Source organism: Haliotis asinina, chromosome 4 (assembly GCF_037392515.1).
Source record: "Haliotis asinina isolate JCU_RB_2024 chromosome 4, JCU_Hal_asi_v2, whole genome shotgun sequence".
Taxonomy (NCBI): domain Eukaryota; kingdom Metazoa; phylum Mollusca; class Gastropoda; order Lepetellida; family Haliotidae; genus Haliotis; species Haliotis asinina.
Genome location: NC_090283.1, coordinates 74,070,564 through 74,094,302, shown reverse-complemented (window position 1 = coordinate 74,094,302; position 23,739 = coordinate 74,070,564). Strand labels below are relative to the sequence as shown.

General features: G+C 41.9%; 1 protein-coding gene across 1 annotated transcript in view; it reads right to left on the bottom strand.

Moving 5' to 3' along the window:
* LOC137281872 (cyclic nucleotide-gated channel alpha-2-like) overlaps window positions 1-23,739 on the bottom strand; it is a 150,126-nt gene that overhangs the window by 13,394 nt on the left and 112,993 nt on the right. The window lies entirely within an intron of this gene.

Sequence of the window (23,739 nt, the reverse complement as noted above, 5' to 3'; positions counted from 1 at the left end):
CCCACGCCGTGATGTTGCTGAAATATTGCTAAAAGCGGCGTAAAACAACACTAATTCACTCACTCATCTTATTGAATATGCCAGGACAAGCTACAAGATTAGATATAAACCATATCTTGGACACAACGTCGATACTGTACACCCTTAACATTTGCATGTATTGTGCTTGCTTGTGGAATCAAGGAATCTTTACCATTACAATCACAGTCAACAAATTTTAAACTAACTGATGGTACGGACAATATCGAACACAGGTTTCTTAAGAAAAACCAACCACTTAATGACAAAACAGCTAATAAAAAATCTGATACGGTAATAGATAACTAACAACGAATTGGTCACAGAACCATGCACAGAGACAATAATGACATCGCACTCTTGTGTATCCTTCGAAGTCTCATCTCAACAATATAGAGATTAATATTCCTGTTGAAATCGTACACTCCTTCCCACCGCCGCCTTTCTCTGTGCCCAAGCCGACGAGTGACTCAATCCATTAAATATATTTGACGTAACCTTCTTGTACTATCGATCAGCGATCACATTAACAAACAACAATCAAACCCTGTTCGTGCCTTGCCTATACCAAATTAGCCCAGTAATGTGCTTGTACAAGTGAACGCCGGGTACAGGAAGTATTGGGGAAGAGTTCGGTCTTACTAAGTGCTATGGCACGATATCAAACTGCATTGTTCACGTAAGAACGGAATCCAGGGCGGACCCAGGACAGAAATGAAGTGTAGGCACAACTGGACGTGGGAACACATTTAAGCAACGACAAAATAGCTCTTTCAACAAAAACTCATTAACCTATTGTGTTATGAAATGTTATGTACCAGCTGATTTACTTTTGATCAAATTACATAAAACCCCCAAACTGTCCATGCACTTTCTTAACTAAAGTCAGTATACTGATTATACGCGTACATAAAAACGTGTAGTAAATCGGCTGAAGCCAACAGTTAAAGGTAGTGTTGCATGTAGTGAATACTAGTAGATATTGAATACTAAACTTAGAATACTTGCTCCTGATTACTTTATATATGGACCTAATTTGAACAATTATGTTCAATAAGAAAAGAGAGTTTCTATTCAGAGGAGTCAACTTATGTTATGTACAGTCTGAAATCCATACACCTCGACTTCCGAGCAGCAAACTGTTCAAGGACAAGGTCCGACTTTACTGTCACGTCTCTGTGGACATGGAGAGGTGCAAGTGACGACATACATCACCCATGGTGAACCGAAGGTACGGTTTGATCCACCTCATTGCACTGAAGAATCTTTCGCTTGATGTACTGAGATGAATTGCCCCAAAACGTATGTGGCTAAAGTGACTAATGGCAGGTAGGCTACTGGAATCATATTGTGGAATGAATGTCAGCGGGGGAGACAGTCGTCATTTTCATGTACAAATGTTTAATAATAACGTACTTTAGAGTGAGTGAGTTATGTTTTACGCCGCTTTCAGTAGTTGGGCAATATCACGGTAGCGGACACCAGAAATGGGCTACACACTTCGTACCTAGGGGAAGAAGTCACGGGTCTTCTGCACGGGGATCGAACGTTTTAACCAACTAGGCTACTCCACCGCCCTACGTATTTTAGAACGTGGACCTGGCACTTCAAGATGTAAACTCCAATACCTGTGGCTGCTGCCGAAGACCGGGTTCAAGTCCTCTCATGGGCACAACGTGTGGAGGTAATTAATTTTCTGGTGTCCACCGCCGTGATAATCCTGGAATGTTGCTAGCAGCAGTGTAAAACCCACCTCACTCACTTATCCACTTGTGGCTACCAGACTTGAATTGGGCATTTATATCACAACAGGTGATTTCTCTGCAGTACATAACTACAACCATGTTTAATTATTCAAACAAGATCGCAAACAGCCGAACCAATTATAAATGAAACCTCTAAATCATTAAAGATACTGTCTCAGCGCATCCCGTATGTTAGCCAACAGAGACGATGAACCAATTGGCCGTCTTTGGGAGTAGGTTAAATCAATGCACGATGTTGTCACTGGTGGAATACATGAAGTGAAAGAGAGGAAACAGAATTGGATTGAACCCATTATGTCCTTGACAGATGCCATTCAAAGTCTTGTTGCAGGACGCGAGAATTGTATCTAGTGGCACCCCCTAGAAAGGCTGGAGCTGGCCGAAACAATTGCTCTATAGTGCGCCCTAACCAATTTGCATGTATTACGCACAGGGTGCTTTTGACCCACTTCCACAACCAGACAGCATATTTCCACAGGCATCAACAAGACGCTCTCTACTTTGCTGTCTTACTTCTTTGTAACATGTACATGTATTTTAAGACATGTGCATGTATACGCTCTCTTCCTCATAACATTCATTCACCTGAGTGAGTGAGTGAGGTTTCATGCCGCTTTAACAACATTCTTGCAATATCAGGGCAGGGGACACCAAACATGGGCTTCACATTGTACTCATTGGAATCGCATCGGCTGGTACCCATTAAGCTCTCTTCCTCATGTTCTAAATGCCATTTAAAGACCTAGGTACTCTACGTTGATGCAAATGAACAGAATCTGGCTACCGCTGCCATCGCGTACACCAAGCCAAACGGCCTCGTGCAAACCGTCATCCATGGGGACATGGCGTCAACTTTAGGCGAATACTTCTTCCGGTGTTCAAGAGTGGGCGTGAGCTCCGCGAGAAGATCAGGATGACCTTTATTTATGTGCCCACCTCTAAGGCAGATGTATGTTAAATACACGACTTTTTTATGATCGATTACTCTCCACGCGTCATGTAGTACGTGCAGCGGGCGTGTCTCATGAGAAAGGCGAGTAGATTCTGTGGAATGAAGAGGGCATGAAAAAGATTGAAAGCACGCTGGGGTCCAATGCTTCGAATCGCTTATTTGGACACGCAGAAGGATCGTGATTTCTCGCGAGAATTTACGTCGCAATAAAGCAAACCTTGATTATGTGGAACAATGCGTATTCACGAACGTGGGTTCTCTAGTACTGTATCCAAGCGGTTGAAGTGTTCCCTTGTCACGACGAACCCCCGGGTTCGCTGCTACACATAGGTACAATGTGTGAACCGCATTTCTGGTGTCCCCATCGTGATGTTTTGTTGACATTGCTAAAAGCGGCGTAAAACCACACGCACGCCGAAGCCCCGGGTTCGATTTCCACAATGGTAAAATGTGTGAAGCCATGGCTTGAATATAGTCAAAAGAAACAATCACAGGTCAAACGCGCCAAAGTAGTACTTTACATTTATTTTCATTTTCAGTTACCTCCCTTAACATAACCTTGTTTCAAAGTAGAGTGGTTGATATATAAAATATAAAATGATAATAATACAATACAATACAAACCAGAACGAAAAAAACAAAAACAGGAAAAACTCATGGGTATTCAAGGCATATGAAGTCATATTAACCAATGAAGTCAAAACCATGCATCAGAGCTATTGCTGTCTGCACGTATATGGACAGAAATCTCTACTTGTTTGGCAAACTCAAAACGAAGCAATTTGTTAAAGAGGATCTAACCTACACTAGACTAAGAGCGAGATCAAATAAAGCGCCTATTCTACATTTCGATCTGCGCATTCGGACAAAAAGATAACATTCACAAGTCTGCATGACCCAGGAACAAGACGCGATGTCTTCAACTTTCCAAAGGTGAACTTTCCCATTACGCTGAACACTACTGTAGCATCTACCGCACCATGGAAGAACTTTTGAAGTACAATCGAGCAAGTTCTTTATGGGGGATTTCAAAGAAGCACCATACGTCTCTTGCATAAATGTTGTTTAATGCCTAAAGCGCCCAAGGCTTCAGTAAAGCTCTCTGAACGTTTTATGTTAGACGAAAGGAGGCAATCGCCAAACTTCACGCATCACTGACAAACATGAAGTCTTTTAACCACGTGTAATGTCTAATTTTACGAACTATTCACGACTGTGACGTAACAGTGCTACTTGCTTTTGTGGATATTTCTTCTAAAACCTGCTGCTTGAGTTGCAAGCCAGTGTTAATGACACAGCTGGAATATGCAAGTTGGTGTCTTCTTTTAGCAGAGGTTTTCGATGATTATGGAAAAGGTTTTGTCGCCCCTATTTGAACATTTCTACAGTTTTACCACAAAAGTTTGTTGTCGGACTGTTTAGACTGGTTGTTGTCATTTGCCATGTGGCAAAACCCAACGACAATGGTAGGATAGAGGAAGGATCTATGTGGGATTTGAACCTGAAGTTAGCGGATCCTGACAGTGTTGCGGGACGGAAATCTTCCCTCCAATTTGCCAATTTACATTGTAAATAGTCAGATGGTTCAGACTAATCTTTAACAGTTCTTAAACACTTTCAGGTGAATTAAAATAGGAAATCATATTTAACAATTAACAATGTAAATTACATCACATAACAATGCTAATATAACAAAAGGATACAGTAATAATCTTCACACAATTTGACATCAGATTACCGAGACTCTTTCAGTTACAGTGACTGAGTGATTGAGTCAGTGAATGAGCCGTTTTACAGTCGCTGTGGACAGCGTTCAACCCGCATCCGTGGTGTAGTGGCTTGACCGTCCGCCTAGAAAGCGGAAGGTCGCGGGTTCTATCCCTAGCCTCGTCATGCCAAAAGATATTAGTGTATGGTATTTGTTGGCCTTAGCCCGGTGCTCGTCATTAATGGGTACACGGACTGATCAGCTCAGAGTGTAATGTGTCTGCGTGGGGTAATCATACTTAATTATGGCATGGAATCTGAGAGACCTGACACTATGAAACCATCTTAAGTATGGGCTAGAACAAGCAGCCGCATATACGCATGTCGTCATACGAGCGAAGCATTATTAAGTGACGACGTTAAACTTTACCACAGCATTCCAGTTACATTGCTATGGGCCTGCTTAAAACGGGAGGAAATCCCGAAGGAGTGATGAAGGTATTAGACGTTTACACCTTCCCTGAAACCTACAATCATGGTAATGGTGCTTGCAAATCTGGAAGTATAGTATTGGTTTGAACCAATAGTCACAGGTTTCTGGTGGGGGCAAGGGACGTAACGCGCTACAGCAAATTAAAGCACTAACGATGGCAAGGCTGACTACCACACAAAAGGACTGATGACATCCCATTTAATGTCAGAATGACCTTTTTCGGAATTTGACCAACTTATGAAATAACGGAACGTCAACGCAAGAAGGCAGCTTTCTAGAGACACGTGGCACTAGTTTCAAACTGACAAATTCCATTCAAGAGTAGCTTTGAAAAAATACTAGTATTTTTACAAGTGCTCTGTTCAAGAGTGTTTTTGCTATTGTTTTAACGTTTTCGTTTGTATTTCGTGGGAGAACAGTCTGAATTGATGCAACTCGTCTTCTGCTACGCAGAAGGGAAGTTCTGGACGACTCGACCAAGGTGTCCCTAAATCAGACGATACTTATGATATGTTTGTAACCCAATTTACTAATGTCGGCCTGTAGCTGACGTAATGTAGTACGGGTTCATGTCGACACCTAACCAAAACGCCAGTTGATAAATAGCTGCCTTTCTCATCTTCTCACATCGTTTTACTGAGACCCGTGAAGATGCGGGGTAGAATAGACCTTCAACAACCCATGCTTACCATAAAAGGCGACTATGCTTGTCGTAGGAGGCGACTAACGGGATCGGGTGGTCAGACTCGCTGAATTGGTTGACACGTGTCATCAGTTCCCTATTGCGCAGATCGATGCTCATGTTGTTGATCACTTGATTGGTCTGGTCCTGACTTGATTACTTACAGACCGCCGCCATATAGCTGGAATATTGTTGAGTGCGGCGTAAAACTAAACTCACTCATTCACTCGTGTTACTGAGTTAACCGCGCCCAATAGAAACGAGGTAATCGAGGCGCATCTATGACAACCTCTGTGAGCGAATTATGGACCTTGCCCTGTAGTCGCTCCTGCTCGCCTGTAGATAACGTGTAGCCTGTAGTTAGTGACGTTATAAAGACACTAGCTATACATGCTGTAGGCGGCTACAGGCGACCCAACAAATGTAAATGGCCACTTAGGAAAATCATTAATTCATAATGAGGATGAAATCGCGATAGTTTTATGGATCACGACATCTTTCGTCTTTTGGAAACTGTAAAGGCCGATTGGAATAATTGATGAGATAGTATACAGAATATAGAACACAGATTGCTTTACATCCAGTTAGGAATGTAGTGCCCGATAACACTTGCCAGGGGAATAACATCAATCAGCTTCTACTCAGTCAGCTCCACCTTCCGGAGTCAGATATCATGGTGATGTATATTTTCTGATGTCAAACCTGAATAATGTGAGAGGAAAATTTGGCATTATGCTACGTTTAGTTATACTCTCGCCATAATACACCGAGAGACACCTAGAAAACATTCAAGATGTTGTTGTGAGGGGCTCGACCTCGAGTCCTCGGTCGATGCAGTTACCATGAGACCACTCAGGCGACGGTAGAGCTAAAACGTATAAATACTGAACTTAAAAATATTAGTCAGTGGCTGACACAATTGTGATTGGAAAATCTATGTCATGTCCCGAATATATTTACATAATACTGAGAAGGGCTACGAGTGAATTTGTTGCCATTCGCTGAGTTGTCTCCCTTGGACACTCAAGGCACCTGTGATAGGTTTGTCAGCAGCATACCCAGAAGCATGGGTTTGGCTTTTCTCCCTTAGCTCTTATGCTGTGTTATAAGTCTGATTCGCTCCACAACAACTAACTCACTCGGGACTGGGAGACAAGCATGAGTTATAAGTGATCCTTTCAATCGTTTTCAAGGGTGGATCTAAAATTGATGGCACCATTTACAAACAAGAAGCTATTCTGGATGAAAGATAATCCCAACATTCATTGCGCGTCCCAGACACGTCCGTCAGGCAGGAGCTTCATCTCGCCACACACGCTGTTGTTCCAGCTCCAGACACTGCGTCACTGCAACGATCTGTCCCTGGCTTATATAATGAATTACAGCGCCAAGGAATGAAGCTAATCGCCGGATCATCGACAGGTAGTTACCTCCCCTGTCTGATCACAATGGATGTGGAAGCGCAATTAAACTCGTGGGGATTGGAGGCGATTGCTCAAATTGTGAACTCACCAACGAAACCCATCACGCCCTGTCTCTTCGCGCCGTGATCTGTTCTGGGGCCAGGTTTTAACTACAGATGCCTTACTATTCATCTTCCGCAATGCCATTAAACATGTCCTTACCCTTTGGTAACATCTAAATGAGGCAATTTCGTTTTTATGAGCAATTGTATTCTATAAACCACCTTATAAAATGACCTACTTGAATATAGCTCACGGATTTCAATTTGCTCTTCCCAGATTCTGAAATATGTTTGCGGCTGATCATAAATGAGTGAGTGAGAATAATTTTACGCCGCCTTCAGCAATATCCTAGTAATATCACGGCAGGGGGCGCTATAGGGTTCGTTGCACCCATCGCCCGGGTCATCAGAGCGATGGGCGGACACTTTAAAGACTAGACTACCCCATCACACGGTTGATCATGAGGATTGTTATATTATATACAACTGGAACCATGCCATTCAGAGACTTTCAACTACAACCATTCTGCGAGTCGAACCATACCACCTGCGTATTAGGTGACCATACTGGTGACTGGTCTTCTAGCAAGGAGACGGCATGTACGTGACAATGTGACACTTGCTGTAGAACTGCAGACAGATTCACAGTCTCCATTTTAGCATACGCCAACGAGTGTCTGTTTTTGTCGATTATTTTTAGTGTTCTATCGGAACACATGAATTAAAGATCGGTTGTTTTTCCGGCGTTCGAGACAATGATACAGTGCTGTGGTTGCGAGTTACCTCTGATTTGGTAATCAAATGGCTTCCTTCTTCAGCTCAAGGAATCAGACTAACACGTCCTAAACTCATTCGACGAATTGGCCTTCTGGCGGTGGAAAGGCGTTCGGGAGCTAAGGGAGATAACTGTTCACCGTCTGTTAGACGTGAATGCGATCATAATGGATACCAACCTGTCTCTTGTTAAAGTGTATTTTAACGCCACTTTCCACGTATTTCCGTTACAACACGTCGAGTCAGGTTGAGACGGGAGGATAGCCGAATAATCAGACGATTACCCAGTTGGTGGAGTCCACGAGAAGAACTTTGCGCTGGCTAACCTTATCAGGGTGAATCTAGGTTTCTGGAACACCGAGCTAATTTGTTTCAGTTATAAATGGGAGAAACGGCCGACTGCCTAAACTCCGATATGTCAGTATTGTTCTAAGTGCGATAGAAAGTTACAATAACATTGTGAACAACGTAATGGAATGGCCAAATATTGTTAATCGTTCTTAAGTTCCATTCGTTTTGATCGCTATACGCCTTGCTGTGAGACACACGACCGTACCCATGGAAGAATCAGAGTTACCTCCCCTCACTACCATCAAAGCATATACTGTCACTGACGGGGTCTTAGCATTATATCAAAGGAATGAGGTAAAACGAGGTTATCACACCAAATGCGTTTCAGGGGGAATTCAACAATGGTCACTGGATTTATCTCATTAAAAGTATGTACACATTACTGTCACAATGAGTTTACGTACATCTATTCATCGTGACAGGATTGTATCGTGCACGTTCGTCATTTACGACCTTGGCCTTAACCTGTCACGCTCTGAAAAGAGTCGCCGATCTGATAGGCCATATTTTATTTATAGCCAGAGAGCTCCCTGGCTTTTTTAGATATAGTGCTGAGACCCCGTCAGTGACAGTACATACCTTGTTGGCAGTTTTCAGCGTTACAAGTCCCCGTGCCTCCGTTATCAAAACACCTGCACAAGCAGTGTCCATATCATGGTGTTACTCAAGTGCCCCAAATTGCACTTTGTAAGAGATGACAACGTTCTACCTGTAAATTGTTAACAATGCCAAAAAGGTTATTTTCCGACGCACTTTTTCGTAAGGTTTGAAAACTGAACCTTGTCCGAGAATTGCAGTCACACAGAACCGGATCTACCTGCGTCTATAACATTACACAGAAATGTCAAATGTCCTATCCGATGGTGTAAACTCGATGGCAAATACTTAGGCGGTTTGAAACAAAGACACTGGTAAACGCTCTGAGACATTTTGTAATTTATCACAGAAAAGAGGTGTTCGAGAACTAATAATAGCACCGTATGACAATTGTTTAATAGGTATCTTTACGTGTGTTCCAAAATAAACTGTCTTAGATCTGAGCGTCATAAGCATAATCCTAACTGAATTGTATGTTTATTCATAACATTATACACTGAACATGAAAAACGGCTTGCTATGATATTTAATGGACGACATTGATTTTTCCCTATGACGTCAAACGGCGACGGAGAGGTCACGCACGTACATGGACAAGGAGCATAACTCTGCTATACGAGGCTAGATAGTTATTGTAGTTCAGGTCATATGGATGAAATTTGCTCTGAGTTAGGACACCACTATATTTACGTAATAATGATTATAACGATTTTTGGTTATGTCCTAGATTTTAAAAATGGCTAGATCTTACAACATGAGAGTGGATGTTTTAAAACTTTTATACGACTTCAAAGTGAAGATTGAAGATGGAGATATACACGTTCCCTAAAATTAATATGGACGACTTAAATATACCTTGCAAAAAATTACCTAAGGACTGGGATTCGAACCCAATGGTCATCAGACTCCGGTACAACTGAAGGAAACAGCTTGCGTGTGTACATGCAACAGTATTGGATGTTTCTCGGAGCGGCTCCATGGTGGTGCTTCGGGTCATCAACCCACGCAAAACAGACCGCGGCAATAAATATGAAAAACTGGCGTGACTGGCCACCTACCGGCTGATGAGTAGTGTTCTTTCCCCGCATCCCGCCGCTCGGCCTTTAATTTGCTTCCATGAGCTGGCAGAGCTGCTGCCTACGCGCGTCTTCTGTTCGTAAATGTCACGTGAAGCAAAAAAGTGGGAACTGTTTCAAACATGGACTCGGAATCAAATCAATTTGTGTGATGAGTAAATCTCTGCAGGGAATTACTGCAGACTTTTCGGCAGGGAGAATATAAAATACGAACAGGATCTGGCAACGGATGAAGTTAGAGCGTGCTTAATGTAAGACAATGGTTGTCGAATTTGAAGCACAGCAACACACTGCCATTGAGGGTGACCTGGTAACTGTCGATACATCATTTTTTATCGTTTGGATTGTTGCAGTTTCTGCCTGTGGAGCTAAAGCCAAGCATCTAGTGTTATGTGCATCACAGAGAGAAATGAAAATAATCAAAACATTTCTGTTTTTTTATGAAGGGCGACAGATGATTAATTTTGAGCCTTCGCCATAATGATGCGTAAGAAGTAAGATCACTATATTAATCCATCCTATAATATTACTTTCATTCAATGTTTGATTATATTTTACACGAAACATTAAAGGAGCGTACTAAATAAAAATGTAATAATTAAATATTTTAATGAATTTTATTGAACAATCTAGTGACCATAATGAGTGATTGGGTTGTAAGATGTGACACCATTTGAAGCAATATTCCAGTTATCTCATAGTGTTTTGGTTTGACAAGGGAGGAAAACCCGAAGTAAGGCAGGTCATAGATCTTAACCAGGACTCCGTTTCACAAAGCTCTCGTAAGCCTAAGACCTCGTACCTTTTTTTCGTAGCAACTGTAGATTTGTAGCGCTACGACAGCTTTGTGAAACGGGGCCCAGTCTTGTGAAATCAAAAAAGGGTAAACTGGTGCGAGTCAGTGGCGTAGATGGTTTATTTGATGTGTAACACTGAACTCGGCGATATTCCAAATGACTATGAATAATTAAGTCTGGACCAGACAATCCATGAGAATTGATATACGCAACTGGGATACAATGACACGTGTCAAAAATGTCTGTTAACCTGACTACCAGACCCTTTAGATGCCTCTTACAACAAGCACGCGTTCCTATAGACTTATTCTTAGCCTCTGAATATACAATTTTGATAGCAACAAACCAACCCATATGAACTGAAAAGGAGCCTCACAGACACCAGAGACTCAGATAACGGTATCAGGCATATTTTAATTACCTGAACCTGAGGAAGTCTAGACTTGCTTCAGTTAAGGCCTTAGCAGAGCAGAGAGGACTAGGCCGTAAGGAAAATAGTGTGGTCCAGGGACCGTGAGACAGACTAGGGTTGCTGAAGACAAATCTTACTGGGCATTAAGCAACTATTGCAACAATGTTATGATGTGAGATTCAGAGGCAAAGAAAACCGATACAGGGACTATTACACGCGGTTGCAATTGCTTTCTGGGTTCTGAGGCAGAAGTTCTACGTCAGGGGTGCGGTGTCCCGATTGGTTAATACAGGGCTGCCGAGCATGTCGTGAAAGCCGCGATCTGATTGGTTAAGTGGGGATAGCCATTACACTAGCAACAGTTCGGTGGGGGTAGTGGGAACGTCTACTACTGCTGCTGCTGCTGCTACTACTACTACTACTACTACTCCTACTGCTGCTGCTGCTACTACACCATTATGATAACCCCATGTTTCAGAGTTGAGTCAATTTCACTATCTGCTCTGTACAGAGTGACTGGAAATTTAACAGTCACATCACATTCAAATACTGTCGGGTATCCGTTCTCCGCCGGCTGAAAAGAGGCATAGTTCAAAACAAGGATATTTATCCAAAGCGGTACCACATGCATGTACTCTAGCAATCTTATTGCAAATGTACACACAGTACCAATGCGTATATTACCTATTCGTCTGATACCCCATGGTTTCCGTGCGTTGGAAGCACACCTTCGCTTGCTTCGTTTGTAACAACTTCACCTCGAAACATCCATATGTATTCGCATGTCTATCAAATGTGAATACAAACCCATGAAGTATTTAGAATACTCTTATGAATGCCTTCCCCTATTAACATACGCTGCACCGTCCGTAGTGCGTGTTCAAGATGTCACAAATACAAACAAATGGTTCCATGTAAACCCATTAAGGGCAAATACTCTAATATAATATGTACAGCAGATGAATCAAATAGATAACAGCATCCGAGTATCCTATACTCATCAATAAAATATACACAACACATTCCAATATAGCTATGACACGCCCAGAATGTGCCCAGTTAGTTCCAATGCCTACATGTCATCCATATGTTTTGACCTTGGTCTGCTATCAGATTCACGCCACAAAAAACAATTTTATTTATTACATTTACAAAATAAATCTGTATCTTTAGAGGATCATTTGGCCTAGTGCATAGAGGTGCTAAATATGCTCGGCCAATCATCGACAGCATAAGCAAGGCATTTGTGAAGCAGTAGTAATTAATAAAACTCAAATTGAAACATGTATCGATTTTCCCCATATTGCCATGGTTGAGGTAATATCATGTTATATTGCGCAGAGAAACCATAGACATTGACCGAGGTCAGTATCAGCTTCTTGGACTCAAGAATGGTAAATAATAGGTTCATATATCACTCAAATAAGAGTGAGTTAGTTTAACGTTTTAGTAACATCACAAAAATATATAATAAGGATTTTGAATTCGAACCTATGGCTTCTTTTACACAACTAAGCGACTTAACTTCGCACTGCGAATTCCGCCGTGACTCGTTCCCCTACCTACATAAAATGTCCATTATACCTCACTGTCTTTCCCAAGTCTTGATGATACAATGATATCACACATCCACTGACGTGTTATAAAGATGAAACATAATCACGCAAGTTGCAACAAACGAGATGTTTCATTTTTATCTCTCACTACAGTGAACATTAAACTGAGATTGTGGTCGCTGATGAATTCATTTTAACATATGGCCTTCGGCGAAATGCCCACAGCCTAATTATTGCCACTACAAAGGATCATCATAAAAATAAGTTCAGCAGATGGGCAATATTTCATCGATGACTTTGTGTTCGACTGGACTGTGTTTGAAGCTGAGAACAATGTCAGCCAATTAAAGTCAGTTCTCTAACCCACTCAGCCACCGCACACAATGGATGCCGGCGATTACGTCCCTGACTCATAGACTGAGGGTTCGAACGAACGGGATTCCAACTGGCAAGCATGCTAGGGACTGAGAAAGTGTAATCCCAAATATATAACACATGCAACATTCGACCTCTTCCTAAATGGCATTGTCTATTAAATAGTGATACAAACTGATACAAATGAACAATGCAGAAGTGCTGTACACTGAATTTGGCCTTGGCGTAATGTGGTCGAAAAAAGTACCAGTTATGGCGACTTATGATTATTGGTCCATTTAAGTGTGTTATAGTCGTAGGTTGATAACGAAAATGGTGAGTGAGTGAGTGCGTGGGTGAGAGAGTGAGTGAGCGAGCGCGTGGGTAGTCGAGTGAGTGTGTGAGCGAGTGAGTGAGTGAGTGAGTGAGTAGCCGAGTGTGTGGGTGTGTGTGAGTGAGTGAGTGACCCAGTGAGTGTGTGAGTGAGTGATTGAAAGGGTGGGTGGGTTTGATTGATTGATTGACTAAGTGAGTGAGTGAGTGAGCTTGTGTCGTGGACATAGACCACTCTCTAGAAACCCGGACATTGCAGACAGACAGACAGATTATTTATTAAAGTCTCACCCCTGTTATACTAAATAAACATATGCAACATATGTCATATTTGGGATTTCACTTTCTTAGTAATGTACAAATTCTAGTACTTTTTTGGTTGAGTCCCAGCGGGGATTAGATGGTGAATAAACTTATATTCACATGAGGGCTATTCCATACGGAATTATGAGAGACTAAACTTCTTTAAACAAGTTGCATGTACATGTACTATCAGTAACAATAATTAAAAGTTATATAATGTAAATTTTCTTCTTTTTAAGATAGCATGACAACTACAAAACAGATATTGCTATTGGGCAGGATAAAGTAGCTTTCTGTATATCAGTAAGATTATTAAAATTCTGACATCGACCATCGCAAGTATTTAAAAGTCTAAAAGACGTTCATCTCTATAAACCGGACAGTTAATAAAAAACATGAACTTCGTCTTCAACACAGTTTTTACAATAAAAATATTTTCTGACGTTATTTGGGATATTATCATATGATAACTTTATTATATCATGCATGGCTTTCATTAGTCCCTTGAGTGCATCCAGATCCTAGCTCGTTCTATAATAAAAGTACACGTGTCTGTGGGTGATTGTATGTCGCGTTCCCATGGGGTGCACTGGTGCCGTGACCTGTACGTAGAAAAGTATCAACTCCAATGCTCAACAGAATCCCTATAGGTAAAGCTGCTTCATTCCGGAAGTGACGTCATCGTCTACAGTTCGCGTATGGCGTGTGACGTCCTTGGATGCGTCATTTTGTATCGACTGATCGAACGTATTTCTGACACAGCACCGGTAACTAAGTGTTTTATCGCGACTGATGACACATATCGTCGCATTAAATGAAATACACTATGGACATTTTCACTTATATCAAGGAAAACAAAAGCAATAGGTGAAATGAATTATGGTTTTACGTTAAGTGAGAAATTATCGTACTAACACTGACATGAGTGAGTGAGAGAGTTTAGTTTTAAGCCGCTTATAGTAATATTCCAGTAATATCACGACGGGAGACACCGGAAATGAGCTTCACACATTGTACCCGGGTCTTCGGTGCGACGAGCGAGCACTTTAACCTGACAGCAGCTGACTGTGGCTACCAGCCCGGACTGATAGCAGTGGTCAGATCTTGTCCAATGAAAGACCAAGCCGCAGTCATTACTCGGACACAGTGTATGTCCTGTTAGCCGAGTATTTGTTTTATTTCCCATATGTCGAACTTGGGTCAGTTTGAGAACATGCACCGTCATATAACGCCAGATGACGTAATCTGACGGCAACAACGACAAAGTAAGAAGATGTTAAGAAGTGCATCTGCTTTAAATGTCGTTCTAAAAGCTACTTCGTTTCTCAGTTTATTAAAATATTTTGATGTAAAGCTTGTGAATAATATAAGACTGACTCGGATTACACAGACGGGCTGTCTATGTTTAAAAAGGGAACACATATCACAACGTCAAACGTATAGAGCGAGGGTAATTTTTTATCAAAGGGAATACAGTTTCACGACCTTACCTTTTATGATTTCGAAGCAATTATTAAGTCTAAAACTGTACTCATAAAAATATATAGTTTAAGTAATTACGGATATTCTCATTCTTGAAAACTAAATATGGTTTTACATTATCAGATCAAAAAATATCACAGCTCAAGTTTGAGACACAAATTTCGCAATAACAGCCATTTAGCAAAATGTCATACACATTTAAACTGTCGTTTCTGAGAAACATGACGTGCGCGTGTTGTTGTTATCAGCATTTAATACTCACTTGGTATAGACATGTCTACGTTATTGTAGCATGCTGACGTACTTGCTGTCAAAATAGACCTACCAAAACATGATATGGCAAACCAAATCTCGTTTTTTCTCTTTCACTTCCAACGGGAATTGAATTTGCCATCTAGTAGTCGAACATTCAATTTCCTCACAATAAAGTCAACATTCTCAAACCACTTGACTCGCATATTCTCAGCAGCAACATCCCTCGACGAATATCATGCTGAAATTCTAGCCATATTCCTATGCCAGAAAAGCTCTTTACGAGATTTGAGGAGATTTGGGAGACGTATCAAGAAGCTACTGTCAATAAGCGAACGCTCTTCGTGTTTATTCGGGGATTTCCGGTTCCTTTTTCGAGGTAGGGATCTGGCACGAAGGCTCTTCTGATAGAGAATAGGAGACAGGGGTCTTATAGGAATGCTACTAGACCGGTTGCATCGATAGTTCTCATCAGTTGGGATTTACATCACATAAGGAATGACAAATAAGCACACGACTTAATATCTAAGATTTGCCTGAGCAATTTGTGATTCGGGATGACATACAGTCATCGCGATGCTTCATGGGTAATATGTTGGTGTGGGCGCTTATAGCCAACTGGTGCCCCGAGCACAGCAATGACGTGGGATGCTAGCGTCTATGATTTAAAGGGGTATGCTTTGGAATAAATCTTGAAGATGGTTATGTAAAACTATGCATCTATAGTGCGATCACATCTGAATGACATAGGGAACTAAGAATAACTGCAGGGAGAGGTGACCTGTTTAATTCTAGATGCATCTGGTATGAGAGTGTTATGTATTTTGTGTAGCATCTCCCTTTATCCGCAAGATGAAGTAGACATATTGGGTTAATGGTTTAAGTCTAGAAATATGTATCAGTGAGAGCGATCTGTGATATCACATGATGGTCTTTGAGAAGTCACCAGGAATGTTGGAACCAAGCACAAATAGACACATTGTTGTTCCTGGGATATGTTTTCTAAACGGGTATTTATGCAACTCATCCTTTCTTTCACTTCCAGGGTCAAGAAAGTTCAGCAGTGATAAACGTCACGTACCGTATTTCCTCTATAACGCACAGTGATCCTATTAAGATTTGGTATTTATTTAGAATATGAACCTTTCTCCAACAGCGCGTTGTGTAAAGAATTGAACTTGGAGAAAGTGCACTTTGAAAGAATAGACGGCGAATGGTTTCTCATTTAATGTTAAAAGCAACTAAATGACTGGGTGACTGACTGAATGTCTAAATGGTTCAGGGGAGTGAGTGAGTGAATGAGTGTGTGGACCTGAAGTATCGTCTTCACCTACTGTGCATGTGTTTTGAGTCAGGACGCACACGGGCTTTAACCACTGACACCAAGGAATAATGCCTGCTCTCCTAAAGTGCGCGGGTCTAAAGCTGAATTTAATAAAACCCAGAGCTCTTTGTTAGGGAAACACGGTATACATTTCCTTGCTCTACGCCCTAACCTGCAGGTCCTGTTAATGATAAGCTTCATTACAGATGGGCACATGCTAGTTAGGGGTGCAACTGTTAGGAAGAGGAAGGCATGGGGTATCTTGACGTCACAGGGTCCCGCAGTACCACAACGTGACAATGCGTTGAAACTGCCTGGCCAGCGGCAGCCATCCATATAATCAGTCAGTGAGTTGAGTTCTTCGCACTCAGCAATATTCCAGCTGCGCTCTGTAAATAATCGAGTCTGGATCAGACAATCCAGTGATCAACAGCATGAGCACCGATCTGCGTAATTAGGAACCGATGACGTGTCAACCAAGGCCTAGATTTTCGAAGCTCTCTTAGCACTAAGATAGTCGTAAGTGCCATGCATTAACATTTACTTCCGACTATCTTAGCGCTAAGACAACTTCGAAAATCTAGGCCCTGGTCAGCAAGCATGACCATCCGATCCCGTTAGTCGCCTCTTAAGACAAGCAGATTCCCCTTTTATGGCAAGCATGGGTTGCTGAAGGCATATTCTACCCCGGACCTTCTCGGGTCACCATAAAATACATACTGAATGCAGCTATCGTATATATGAATGATATATGTGAGTGATATCAGCGGCAGCAATCCCCATAACATACTCAATGCAGCTATCGTATATATGAATGATATATGTGAATGATATCACAGAGCGTTGCTGAAAGCACCTGGTGCTTTCACACATCAACGATATCATGGTTCCAACTTATCGCGGTTAACACCATGCACAGACAACCTGACGCTACACTGACCGATCCATCCCCGACCCCACGTAATCTTGGACTATTACTGAGCAATTATAGAGTAGCGTTACTGTTTATTTCAACTGATGTATAGTTTTGACCGTATGGAAACCCATAACAGTTTATCACTAAAAAAAACTCTTTCTCGACATCATGGCGTTCCACAACATTATGTTAGATGACCTGGCCTTGTCGAGAATGCAATGCCACGAATAACCGTCATATACTGTAAATGGAGAATTATGATCCGCCTCGGTGCCAGTTGGTTGACCAAACGCGGAAAGATCACAATATAATGCACGGGTTATAATTCCTGTCACGAGCGATGCGCTTTATGACGTCAACAACACAGTTACTATGACAACATACGAGCTCGTAGCGACAAAACGGAAGAGACCTGCCAATGTCCCGCCTCTGTAAATTACAAGTAAGTTATGGTGAAGGGCGACGCAACCCAACTCCTAGGCTCTTCAGCTCGTCGTTCGGTTGGTATGGCTTTGCTGGTGATGTTATCGGATTGGGTGACAATTATCTTGTAGCAATAACAGATTCGAATACTGACAAGTCTTGACATAGATAGTGCATTACATCGGTCACCACTAGCAGCAGGGGGCGATTTGAGTCAACATCAGCGCTGGAAACACTGTCTGTTAAACCGCTAGGCTGATGGACATCATAAGAGGCTTTGATCTTATTCCTTTGTATTTGCCACAGTATGACGATTGTGTTTAAACAAAATGGCATCAGGTTGTAAAGAGGGAAAATAACAGCAGAGACTTAGCTCTTCTTTCAAAAGTGCCCTTTCCCCGTATTAGAGGAAATACGGTAACCTGCAAATTAAACACAAACGAAAGTAAAGTATCCCGAAGCGGTCATGTAAACCACACGACAGTCGAGCTGGACTTCATGATGAATATAAAGCTGGTCACACCCATTAATCCAATACATCTTACCTCTGAGCCACTTTGAACTTTGTGATGTTTGATTTTCGTGTCCATTTGCTTACACATTGGAGGAATCATATAAAAATGATTTTCGTATTTTGTATCAAACATAGGAAAAATTATACAATAATGTTTGATTTTCGTGAATATCCTGAGGGTACTTAACGACCTTCCGTGTATATATAATACCATTTTTATTAAACGAGTCAGTGATTTGGCATCAGACGGGCGAAAGCGGCTGTCCGCGAGTCAAGCAAGGTCTAGTAAAATTGCGACAGCGACATTAGCATTGTGACGTCACAACTTTGGACCATTTTGACGTCATACGTCAAGCGGTACCGCAATAGTGTAATATTGCCGTAAAAAATATTACACTGCAGCATACTTCAACGGCCGAGTAATAAATTTCGTATACGTCTGAAGAATCATACAACAATGTTTGATCTTTACTGTGTAAATTTTCTGAGTTATTATTATCTTCGATTTCACATTTTTATATATACATCGGCGCAGTCTTTTAAGAATGAGAATTTAAATAAAAAAAAATGTCTGATATATTGTCGCCTCAGACACCGTTTCCGCGAATACTGCTGAGAATACCCTCATATATACAAGTCATGTTCCCCATTGCCCATGATTCACTAAGATACTGGTTACTATGTGTGGAATTCAGCACATCTCATATATATCAGCTTCGTTACCACTCTAAGCAAACCCTGTTGAAAACGTCTGCAAATATGCAAGAAACATTACCCACTGTCCCTAATTCACTGAAACGCTGGATACAATCTTGTTGTAAATGTCAGATTTTTGTCAATTGGACAAGAGTTGTCGGAGCACGCGTATCGTGTGTTCTCAGTTTTCGATTATCTATGTAATATACTTTGTTGTTAAAGTTCCCGCTGTGAGATACGTATATTATCAGTTAAGGAGTGTGTATGGGAGTGAGTGTGTATGGTTTTACGCCGCATATTCAAGAAACAACAGAGATTGAAGTTCAAGAATGAGAGGGTGAGGTTTGTTCACCACCGTCTTCAACAGACGACCGACCTTCCTTGAACGATGAAATGTGATGAAAAGGTCGGTTGAACAGAGCCTTCAACAGACGACCGAGCTCCTTGAACATTAGAATAAGAGAGAGGAGTAAGATCATCACCGTCTTCAACAGACGACCGAGCTCCTTGAACATTAGAATAAGAGGTAGGGGTAAGATCATCACCGCCTTCAGCAGACGACCGGCCTCTTTGAACATTAGAATGAGGGGGAGGAGTAAGATCATCACAGCCTTCAGCAGACGACCGAGCTCCTTGAACATTAGAATGAGAGAGAGGAGTAAGATCATCACAGCCTTCAGCAGACGACCGAGCTCCTTGAACATTAGAATAAGAGAGAGGAGTAAGATCATCACAGCCTTCAGCAGACGACCGAGCTCCTTGAACATTAGAATAAGAGAGAGGAGTAAGATCATCACCGTCTTCAACAGACGACCGAGCTCCTTGAACATTTGAATAAGAGGTAGGAGTAAGATCATCACAGCTTTCAGCAGACGACCGGCCTCTTTGAACATTAGAATGAGGGGGAGGAGTAAGATCATCACAGCCTTCAGCAGACGACCGAGCTCCTTGAACATTAGAATAAGAGGTAGGAGTAAGATCATCACAGCTTTCAGCAGACGACCGAGCTCCTTGAACATTAGAATAAGAGAGAGGAGTAAGATCATCACAGCCTTCAGCAGACGACCGAGCTCCTTGAACATTAGAATAAGAGGTAGGAGTAAGATCATCACAGCTTTCAGCAGACGACCGAGCTCCTTGAACATTAGAATAAGAGAGAGGAGTAAGATCATCACCGTCTTCAACAGACGACCGAGCTCCTTGAACATTAGAATAAGAGGTAGGAGTAAGATCATCACAGCTTTCAGCAGACGACCGGCCTCTTTGAACATTAGAATGAGGGGGAGGAGTAAGATCATCACAGCCTTCAGCAGACGACCGAGCTCCTTGAACATTAGAATAAGAGTGAGGAGTAAGATCATCACAGCCTTCAGCAGACGACCGAGCTCCTTGAACATTAGAATAAGAGGTAGGAGTAAGATCATCACCGCCTTCAGCAGACGACCGAGCTCCTTGAACATTAGAATGAGGGGGAGGAGTAAGATCATCACAGCCTTCAGCAGACGACCGAGCTCCTTGAACATTAGAATAAGAGGTAGGAGTAAGATCATCACCGCCTTCAGCAGACGACCGAGCTCCTTGAACATTAGAGTAAGAGGGAGGAGTAAGATCATCACCGTCTTCAACAGACGACCGAGCTCCTTGAACATTAGAATGAGGGGGAGGAGTAAGATCATCACAGCCTTCAGCAGACGACCGAGCTCCTTGAACATTAGAATAAGAGAGAGGAGTAAGATCATCACCGTCTTCAAAAGACGACCGAGCTCCTTGAACATTAGAGTAAGAGGGAGGAGTAAGATCATCACCGCCTTCAGCAGACGACCAATCGCTTTGAGTACAAGAATGAGAGAGTGAGGTTGGCTCATCACCGACTTCAACAACGAACGTCCTTCATTCCACCCACGACCATACATTTCCTGAGAACACCTCAAGAATTCACTGACCGCACAACAACGAACGGGAAATCATATATTGAGTAAATCAGCTCATATCAAAGGCTTAATGCGATCCTGTATGTACGCTGTAAATACAACGTCTCCTGTAAATTCGTCAACGCCCCGACTCGTCCATGTCACCGTCTCAGTCAATGCTGTCTGGATGGATGAGGTAGTTACTGCTATCCATCCTGCGTCTGACTTCAACAGCTGAACCACGACACCGGTAACGCCGACATCTGCATTTTAACTGGCTTAAAGACCTTAAGAATTTACTTTTAGCCTCTAACAGAAGCCACAAAGGTCATGATCAGATCACCTTTGCCCTCCCTTAACCATAGTGCTCCCTAAAGATTCTTTCCAAATAGTTACCACCAGGCTTGGGCCACAATTCGGAGATAACGCATGTCATTAAGTAACATTAATTAAAACCGACAAGCCCCTAGGGTCGCAGTTGTCGGTTTGGCTTCCTTCAGGTTTCAATTACTGTGGTTTTCCTTCACATCATATTCAGTGTAATTGCTCGGACGAGTTCGCTTATCTGGCAGAGCGCCAGGCCGACCAAACAGCATAGAAAGGCCTTCGATGTCGCACGACGTGTATACGCAACACCTAATAAGTTATCTGACTTGTTTAGAACCACGTGTGTCCTATTTACTCTGAACAGCAAGGTAGAAGGATTTTATTGAACTCGCGATCTATATGTCCGTGGTATAACAGCACGAGCTGAAATCGAAGTAGAGTGTTGGTTCAAAGACTCCGAGTGCTTCTCTAAGACAGTGAAAGCTTGACGACTTGATCCATCTGCACAGACGGAGGGATGGGGTTTACGAACAGGGGGCGGGGGATGAAGTGGTGTGTGGTTAAGAATGCTTTGACGTCAACATCGCCGACACTATCTGTCCAGCATGAGATAATTTCAGTTCCTGTAAGTTCAATCACGTGATCATTAATGTATGTTTGGTAACGTACATATCTAATGCAGTTTGTGCTCAGTTTATTCACGGATGATTTTATTCACTTTTCGGGGCGAAAACATCTTGTCAAAACATTTGACATTTTACCAATAATTGTAAAGCAAGAACAAGTTTACAGCGTCCAAGTGGTAAAAAACAGTGTTGAGTTTTTAGGTCATTGCTTGTAGTATATGAAGAGTCTCGTAAAAACACATCAGGTGAAAACTCAGGTTATGCATGTCTTTCAGGGAAGCATGAGTTCACACGAAAAAACACGAAACAATGGACTCAGTTGTGTTGATGTTAATAGAGATTTAATTGTTTTTATCCATGAACAATATTTCCGGTTGCCATGGCTGAAGACAAGATGTGTCAGTCTTTGGTGCTGATAAGGCAGGTCACAATCCCACTGGAGACACGCATAATTCCATCACTTCCAGCATAGAAACAGCGACATTGCCTAGATTACTCCAGCTATAATTGAGTTACTTAAAGCTGTAACAATAATTGATTTAACTATAGCCCGAGTAAAGGGAATCTATCCGTGATTTAGGTACGCATAGCACAGGACTGATGAAACTGATGGTATAAAGACGGGTTGATTTACCATATAGTTGAAAAGGTATGAAGGTATGCTATAGGGCTGGTTGATATGAAGATACCATGGGGTTGGATGATATGAAGATATGCCATGGGGTTGCTCTGAATGAAGATATATATCGGGGCTGGTTGGTATGGAAATATACCTTGGGGCTGAGAGGTATAAGGTTATACTCGTATTTTATGGTTGGTTAGTTGGATAGGCACACTTAAAACAAAACAAACAAACAAACAAACAAACAAAAATATATAAAAATAAAAATGATAAATAATAAGAAAAAAATATTATTATTATAAAAACAAAACCAAAAACCAAAAACCAAACCTAAACCAAACGTTTTGGGGATTGCACATTGTTTCTGGAATGTTTTAGAAGATCATGCTTGACCAAAAGCAACCAAAAATGATTTTGAACGGTTTTATCTATCAGGATTGTTATGATGCAGCACGAATATCAGGCACAATGATTTTTTCTCACGTGCAAAGCATGAGTACACCATGTGACTATAAAAGACCCAAATAAATCTCACAATTTCATCCACGATCTTTGCAAGTGTTGTACACGAAAATGGGACGTCTTAATGGTGCCGATCGAAATCACGCAATTGGACGATTGCAAGCTGGCGAATTAAAGAGTGAGGTGGCAAGGATCTTGAACGTTCATCCCAGGACAATAACTCGATTGTGGGATCGATTTCGTCAAACAAAGTCGTTAAATGACTGTCCAAGATCAGGATGACCTAGACTTACCACACCTGTCCAAGATCGGTACATAAGGGCATCCCGCTTGGTGATCGCCATCCTACCGCCCGGAGCACAGCACAAGAACAGTTTGGAGCCCGAAGAGTGTCCGATCAGACAATCAGGAACCGTCTCCGAGAAGTAGGAATACGTGTCAAACGTCCAAAAGTTGCCCCCTCCTTGACACGACTACATCGACGTCGACGAGTGAGATGATGCAACATGGTGCTGTCATGGAACCTGGCAAACTGGAGGCGCATGTAGT